We start from the raw sequence: 9,179 nt of genomic DNA, 5'->3' as shown, positions 1-9,179 counted from the left end.
TTGTGCACAGTGGTGTAGCAAGGTGCCATGGTATCTGAAGACTGCAACATCTCAGGTGCCCCTACATTCCATTAATACATGTGCCACCATGAAGAGTTGGAATGGTAGTAGGGGGTATGGGCAATATGCAAGGGGGTGTATATAGGTTTTATTAGCACATGGTCTTACACATAGAGCTTTTTGACACCTCCCCCTACATGTAACTCAAAGCTTCCTCATTAGGTAGAGGTCCAAGATATCTCTTCCATTCCATTTAATTTTGGCTTTCCAAGGTGAAAAGGGATCCAAAAAGGTACCATAAATAAAAGATAAAATCCCCTTATTAATGGAATAGCAACAATAAATCATCTCAAAGGGAGTGAAAATTCTATCTAATGACGGACAGCTTCCAGCTTTCCTGGTCTGTGAAACTGGATGATAATCCTGTCCAAGTGAGATCCATGGTGATTAAGAGTATTTCCACCTCACTCGGCTGAGAGATTCCTCTACTTACAACTTTCTGAACTCTCCAATGTTCGCCATCAGTGATTACGACCTGGACGAGGAAGGTTGCCCTGAGCATTCACATTTTGATTCTCAAAACACGATATTTGAGCTGGACCCATGTAACGGATATGTGAAAGTGTGTCTGGTTTACAAGACCTCAAAACAAGGAGAGACAACACCTGATCCGATCATCTGGTTTCTGGACCGGGAACTCTACTGGCACTTCCTTACCGACGGTTTCTATGTGACCACAGCCTTCCACAGTAGCAGTATGCCTTTACCAGCTATGGTCTCAGCCCACAGGCCAAGCAGTGGATGAACATGTACAATCCCGTCATCTTCAACCTAAACCACAGTAAAACCACAGTGACCAACAAGAAGCTGGTAGCGCCACCAGGTGGCTTCTAGAAAGCTCCCCTTACTTCCTCCAAAAACCCAGCGCCATCTAGTGTTGTGTCACGGTAATGAATATTTCCTGCTCTTAGTTTACAGGAGTAGTTCTGTATATAAACGTATTTATTCACCTATGTCCGGGCATCACTATTGGCTGTAATGTAAATGTAAAAAGGCTTGTTGTTAATTTATACTTGCTTATATTGAACTGTTAGGAGTTTGCATATTGTCTCCATGTTTGCATGGGTTTCGTCCGGGTATTCTGGTTTCTCCCACAATCCAAAAATATACTGGTAGGTTAATAGGCACCATTGGGGCAGGGACTGATGGGAATGGCTAAATATTCTCTGTAGAAGTGCAGGAAAGTATGTATGCACTATATAAGTAACTGTTAATTAATAAATTATATGAATGAATTTAAATGGTCTCAATTTCTATGCAAGGGAAACTTTTGTTGATAAAGAGATAAAGTCATTATCCTTGGTGATTGAACAGCTACACATTTTACCATGCCTTTCTACAGCTATTGGGATTTTTGCCCACTGGAATTGTGGGAACACTTACCCCTTTTAATGATTTGACCATCACAGAAAGGTTTGATTACTATTTTTTGTTTTTATTTACCCTACAATTAAGATTTTTCATTGTATAAAGCATTGGTTCCCAAACTGTGCGCTGCGGCGCTGTCACTGGGGTGCAGCAGCTGGTGGCCTAAAGAGGCTGGCCAGTGTATTTATATTTTGTAAAAATAGTTTTACACAAAAATATTGGCGGCGCGGAGTAGAGCGGAGTGGCATGAGGGGGAGGGGTTGTGATGAGCGGAGGGAGATCTGTCACTGTAAAGCAACAGGCAGTGTATACTGATGCTGCTTGTTGCTGAATGGGGTTCTACAATGCAGTGCACTGTGGGAGATAAGACAGGACATGTCTGATCTGAGGAGCGATGTTGCAGAATGGCGCTGACGATCACAACTAAAGGTAAGTAAGGTGGGACATGGAGAGGAGCAAATGGAGAGACATGGAGGGGGGAAAAGGAAATGGAGGGGGCAAAAGGAGAGACAAGGGGGCAAATGAAGAGACATGGAGGTGGCAAAGGGAGAGACATGGAGGGGGAAAAGGGAGAGACATGAAGGGGCAAATGGAGAGACACAGAGGGGGCAAATGTAGAGACATGGAGAGGGCAAATGGAGAGTCACAGAGGTGGCAAAAGGAGAGAGACAGAAGGAGCAATGGGACAGAGACGGAGGGGCAATGGGATATAGAATAGCACAGTTTTTCTCTTTCTTTTTTAAGTACTTATTACAGTATTTTGAAACAACTACTTCAAAACACAGGATTGCTCTGTAATTATTTTGGCTTAGGGGTGCCTTGTAAAAATTATGGATACCTAAGGGTGCCTCGAACTGCGCAAGTTTGGGAACCACCGGTATAAAGTATAGAATAAGTTGATACTAAGGTCTTGTCTCTTCCAGATCATCAGTTTTATGTTTACTTATATGCATATGTCCCTTTTACCACTGCATAGTCAGATCTCCCCCCTTCCTATCCCACCCACACAGGTGTTTCCTGGATCCTATTTAGGTAGTGTATATATATAAAGGATTCCTGAGTACACCCACTATATACTTGCCTCTGAAGAAGTTGAACCAGGTTAAAACTAAACATATTGGGTTAATACCTCTACCACCCCAGTGGTTGTACCACCTTGGCAAAACAAAGGGATGGAATGAGGTGAAAGCCTGGAAGCAGCAAGTATACAGGTGTTACAAAAGATGGGGGGAGGGGTAACAGGAGAAAAGGAGCTATTGGGAATGGCCATTAGGATAATGGAGCTAGGCCTGGGAAGACATCATGATGTCACTTTTGTGCCTTACAATCAGTGGTGTATCTTGGGGTCCAAATGCCCCTGGCAAAGTAAGGCACTGGCGCCCCCCTTGATGTTTTTAGGATTTTTTTTTTCTGCAGGGTGCTGACTATTGAGCAGTGCACATTTTAATTTTGCCACACAGTAATGCCCACAATTCACATTATGCCACACAGTAGTATCCCTTATTCTCATTATGCCATATGGTAGTGCCCCTTAGTCACATTATACCACACGGTAATGCCTTAGTCACTAACACTTTCAAACAGGCATACAATTGCCCACAAAGAAATTGCTGAGTCATGCTACACCTACCAATGGTTCTTAGGCTACAGGGGAACTACAAGTCCCAACTTCAGTCCGCAGCAGCTAAAAAAACACTTATTGACTAATGCCCAAAAAACATTGTATATCCAGCCCAGCAATTTATACAACATACCATATGTCCATAAATGCAGCGAACGGAGAGGGTTGCTCCTGCTCCTCAGTGTCCCCCTCACATTTGGCATCGGGGGGCAGTCACAAGATTGTGACATCAGAACCCCGGCACCAGTGGCACGGTCTGCCGATAGTAAGAAATAAAGAGAGGAAAATGGAGGAGATGGGGAGGAGGCCACCCACCACCTCCTCCCCTCTGGCCGGATCACATCTACAGATTCCGTGCCCATTCTATTACTGGTGGCCGTGACATAGTGGCATATAATGAGTCACTCTGACTCATCATATGTCTGTCGGCTGCAGGCATTTTCATAGCGGCAGGTCCCGCTGCACTGCAACGACTACACCTCTGCTAGTTCTGCCGTTGGAGAAAGCACTAACAGGCATAGTCAGACCCACCTCCAGCTGCCACAGAATGTGATTGGTGGGAGAGGTTCATCCCACACAGCCTCCGTCGTAGCACAGACAACTCAGCTCACAGAGCCCAGGCTTACTGCCACTGATTTTACCCCCTGGCTGTGGGTGGGCACCGCCTGGTGGCGCCCCCTCCTTAGCCGGTGCCCCTGGCGAGTGCCACCTGGCCAATGGATAGATATGCCCCTGCCTACAATCAGTAAGCCTGGGAGGCAGAGTTGCTTGGCATTGAAGCTTGCATTGGGTCAAGGGGTGGGGGTTGGAAACCGCCCCACTGCCTGTGGTGCTGATTCAGAGATGTATGCAATGCCGATGTTTTGCAGTTCCACAATTATCATGGTCTGCGCATGCCCCTGAGTCGCATTGCGCATACGTCCCATTTCATTACCAATGTCGCTTGCAGCGAGGATCTATTTGCAAAGTGATTGACAGGCAGGGGCCATTTGTGTTTAGCAACTAGGGGTTGACGGCTCAAGCGCAGGCGTGACTTTGAAGCCGTACGCAGTAAAAATGGCTCCAGCGTCGTAGTTCCCATGGCCATTCTGTAACACCATAGGGTTACTCGGAAGTCCGATAATCAAGCGATCTGTGAGTGGGCTGCGTCTTTGTATGCAGCCATTTGGATTTGCAAAGCCACTGGTGGGCGTCTCAATACAAATTTCGCCAACTGTGATATTTGCATATATTCTCGTACAGCTGCTGCACACAAATTCGCAGCTGGAGCGACATTACAGTACATCTCTGAATCAGGCCGTGTGTCTGTATGTTATAGTTGCTCCTCTATGTGGGATTTGAATCAGTGCAGAGCATGGTGCGCCCCCATGTAGCCACAGTGATTGAACGGGTGTTGAGTCAGCCCTGTTACCATTCTGCAAGGGTTTTATTCCTTTACTGAGAGCCTAGCACTGATGGCGAATGTGTCACAGTGAAATGCCAGCAGCCTTGATTGAGCACAGTGGGTATGAAGCAAGATTTTCCGGCTTCACTGGATGGCACTACCCAGCAACAAAAAGTGAAGTCTCCGTAACCATAGAGGTCTATAGGGATAGGGGCAAACGGCGCTAAATAGAGATTTCTTTTCATAAACTAAAAAAAGTTGAAAGAGCCTTTTCTCCTGTGAAAACACTGTAGAAAAGACTTTCTCGGCTCAAGAAATAAATCCACAGAGTATCTGTACATTTCTGTCATAATGTTTCTGTCAAAGTCTGTCCCAAATCTACCTGTAAGCCACGCAGATGCAGATATTGCCGAAGGTCTGACCAGCCTAAAGGTGACCATGTGCCAATAGTGCTGCTTGTCCCTAGAGTTGAGCAACTGGGGCCTGGATTCTGGGGGGATAGACTTCCTAATTCTGATTGCACCGCCAGACTGCCATCTGCAAGGATATGCATATATGAATGATTATAATTAACATTATGTATGTGTAGAGCTTTCTGTTAATCACATGTTGGGATGGCCATCGGTCATCAATGGTTCAAAATCATCGATTGTTTATGGCCGATGTCAAATGTTTTTGACATCAATGGGGAAGAGCAGATGGTTTCCCTCCATCGATGTAAAAGCATAAACAAATGTTTTGTTTTGTTTTGTTTTTACCAAGTGCTGAGACACTGAGCATAACTCCACCCCCCGGCACCCACGAAGCCCCGCTTCCATGTTCTGATTGGCCTACGGGCCAGTCAGTCAAAAGACAGGGATTACCATCGGTTGGTAAAACCATTGATGGTCATCCAGTGAATAATGGCCCTCATTCAGAGCCGTACGCTCTGAGCAGAGCGCACGCTCTGAATGAGGGCCGTCCTCCATAATTATGGAGCGTCCTCCTGGGCGCTCGTATAGCTGTGGGTCACCACCCACAGCCTGTACGAGCGTGCAGGTTGATGGCCGCGATGGTCTTGACCATCGCGACCATCGCCACTGCGAGTCGGAGCCTGCGGTTGAGTTTTTCAACCGCAAGGCCCGGAGTGATTTTGGCTCTATCAGAGCCAAAATCACTCCCACTGACATCACTAGTGATGTCAGTGGGCCGGCTTCTGACGGTAGGCGTTCCCTTGGGAACGCCCCTGTCAGGGAGGCACGCCCCCGGCACGCCCACCAAAGGGGGCGTGCTGTCAATCAACATCGACAGCACGCCCCCTTTGATCAGACACAACGAGCGAAGGAAAGTCCTTCGCTCATCGCGTCTGGCACATGCGCACGACGGAGCTTCCGCCGTCGTGCGCATGCGCAGTGCACAACATCGACCCACCATCGATGGTTACACCACCGATGGCCATCCCTAATCACATGTCAGACTGGCAGTCCCTGGGGGAGGAGTTAGCAGGTAGAGCACTTCCAAAGGGAAGCCACTTCTACTTTTATTACAGCAGCCCTATTCGGCTTGTAGGGCCTGCAGCTGATGCAGTCCCTAGCACCTATGCTGTCTTTTCCCGGTACTGCGCATGCGCAACGATGGTAAAATGGCCACCGTGCCCATTTTCCAGTCGTTTTACAGCGCTGGACACCAGCACCAACGTGGGACTCCGGAGAGGTAAGTAATACTATGGGTGCAGGGTGTGTGGTGCGGGGCCCCCCTGGACCCAGGGGCCCATGTTCCCCGCACACCCTGCACCCATTATAGATACGCCCCTGTGTCTTTTACTGTGCAAGTATGAAAATTGACTGTTCCCTCCACCCCCGTTCTTTTTTTGTGCATGCACAATAGGTAGAGGCCGGGTCGCGGCTGTTGCAAGGGAACACTGCAACATCGGCAGCCGCTCCACAAGATTAAAGTAAAAGCCACAGCTGATTATTACCCCCCTTCATTATCTCCCTTCTTAACACATCCCTATTATTCATTACCACCTTTCATAATTTACCAGTCCCTGTAATATTGGGCCACCAAAACCCCCTGCCCCATAGTAGCCGCACCCTCTGCAGTTCCGCCACTGTCCACAGCCCATTCCCCTCTGTTCTCCAATAAGATTATAATATTGAATTCAGAATGAAACACTGATATGAATATTCATGGCTGATATATTTGTTGTTTTTACAGAGAATTTTACAATCACAAAAGGAGTTTTAAACAACAAAAACACATGGATAACAGATAATTTATATCTGAAGAACCTCCAGTTCCAGAATCAGCCACAGATTGGGACTAATGCTGCTGGTAATGAATAAAGCCACAAATTGGTATCTCAGTCTTCACTTTGTTTCCAGATATAAAGTAGCACTTAAGAGAAATAAGTATATGGATGTTATGTAGCATCTACAATGAGAGAGTCTGCTCTTTGTGGCTGACTGCTGTAACAGAGACAAGCAATAATGGGCTACTACAGAAAGAAAAGTATGTCTGCGGTGTGACCACACTCTCTTATCACATATCTTATTCATGGAATAAACAAAGAGTAATAAACTGTTAAGTGAGCTCATTATTTTAACCTGACTCTAGTGGGTATAACAAGAAAGACAGAGAAGGGTTACAGTTTGAAATCATACTTAAAGGTCTCTAATATAACTGAACTAGTCAGCGTGGCGCTAGCAATAAATGAACTTAGGTTTCCACCCAACTTTTAACCTGGGTGTTTTGCAGGGGCAACCCAGGTCGAGGCTTGATGTGTAAGGGTCAACCCATGTCATGTTACCCGGGAATCTGACCAAGGTAGCTACCAAGGTCCAACATGGCAGTTACATGTGGTAAGTGGCAGTGTGAAAGTGTGACCCGGGTTATCCGACCCAGGTCACGCTAAAAGTAGCAGAGAGCCGGATCACTGGCGCTTGGAGATTATAACACCTGTAAAAGACGACCTGGCAATAACCTGGGTCCTGTGAACAGGGTTTCAAGCAGCTGTGACATGGCTTGAAACCGTTCAATAGCCCAGGTTGGACATGGCATTTTGGTGGAAAAGAGGTTACTCATACAGTGTTTTTGCACTCCCACACTGAGCAGCTGACAACAACATGGAGGAACAGCAGCTAGAAGCTTATTAACTTTGAAGTTGTTGGCTGCTGCTACACCATTTATGTGACACTTTGGGAATGTGGCACTGAGCTATGTATCAGAGTCCAACACTACACTCACAGGCTGAGGAGCAGAAGATTAAGATCCACACCTCCCACGGTAAAAAGCATGGGGTGGAGGTAGTGGTATCTGAGGAGGCTTCTGAGGTGCCCTCAACTGGCTATGTTTCTGATTTCTGGGCATTTTGGTTCACACAGTCATTAATATCTACAAACCATATCAAACATCCTCCTATGGTACTCTTTAAGGACTGCCCATACATTATGAACTGAAAAGCTGTACCTTGCATTCTGGGGTTTGATAAAGTAGTGACATACACAACATCTGATTATTTCCCATACCTCAGTCTGCATGGCTGTCACACCACTTTCCTGTAATGGCCCTCACACTGATCCCTCCCAGTCATCCACCATTGACTTGTGCAGTAAAATGGATACACATGTGCTGGGCAAAAGAAGGGCAGACACAGATTTTCTGCAACTGACAATGGCATTGCAAAGCTATGTACATGGTCGGCCAAGAGTATGCTAGTAGCACCAAATGTCACTATGCAAGTTTTCAATTGATACATCCTGGTCCTGATCTACTTGCTGGTATTGACCTGAGCCTGTATTTTGTCTATTTCTTGATTGTGTTGCATTCTTTCCAGCTCCTGATCCCGGCATTTACCATGATCTGACTTGTTGGCTAGTTATGTCCCTCTGGTGATGATCTTTTACCTTCACTCTGAGTATATTATCTCCACCAGTGGAGGCTCCAGAGGTGGTGGGCAGTGGGGCTGCAGCGCAGTCCAAAATTCAAATAGGGGAGCCACACCAACTGCCAGTGAGTCCCATCCAGCAATGTTTGGCAGCGTTTGGAAGGGCAGTTGGTGTGGCTCCCCTATTTGAGTTTTGAACTGTGCTGCAGCCGCACCTCTGGAGCCACCACTGATCTCCACTACTGCTATTCTCTTGGAACCTAGGTATCTAGGTATAGTGTCGGACTGGGACATGAAGGGCCCCCAGGGAGAATACAATGGTAGGGACCCACTGACAGGGGGCAGTGCAAAGCTAAAAGGGTGTGGCCAGCTAGCAGAGGAGCATAAGTAAAATTTTAAAAACATGCACAGGTCCAGAGCCAAATTAAAAATACAAAAAAACTACAACAATAATGCTGCATCTGGTATTCTAGATATAGTTTAAAACCAGGTAAGTAATAATTTTTATGTCCAGTCTCCAGAAGGCATACTGTTTAGAAGCTGTAGCTCCAGTTACCTTGGGCTAGCTTGGATACAGCTATCAGCATTGTAAAGTCTGAAATGTATGTACGGAGGGAAAAACCCATTGTTCGTGCTGTTACATTAAGGTGCCAGAGCCTGCTCTGCCGCAGTGCCTATCATATAATGCAGAGAGTTGTTCCATTGCTCAATATATAATGCAGAGTGTTGCAGTGCCCACCATATATGAATAGAGTGTCACAGTGCCCACCATATAATGCAGAGTTGTTGCATTACTCACTATATAATGCAGAGTGTCCCAGTGCCCGCCATATACGTATAGAGTGTCACAGTGCCCAATATATACTGCAGAGAGTGTCGCA

At 46.4% G+C, this 9,179-nt stretch overlaps 1 pseudogene; it reads left to right on the top strand.

Moving 5' to 3' along the window:
* The first annotated feature begins 371 nt into the window (after window positions 1–371).
* LOC148524044 (tubulin polyglutamylase complex subunit 2 pseudogene) lies at window positions 372–951 on the top strand (annotated as a pseudogene).
* Window positions 952–9,179: the final 8,228 nt, after the last annotated feature.

This window comes from Taudactylus pleione, unplaced genomic scaffold, assembly GCF_031769625.1.
Source record: "Taudactylus pleione unplaced genomic scaffold, aTauple2 ptg000122l, whole genome shotgun sequence".
Classification (NCBI taxonomy): domain Eukaryota; kingdom Metazoa; phylum Chordata; class Amphibia; order Anura; family Myobatrachidae; genus Taudactylus; species Taudactylus pleione.
The sequence above is the reverse complement of the archived record's forward strand: the minus strand, read 5'-3'. Positions and strand labels throughout refer to the sequence as shown.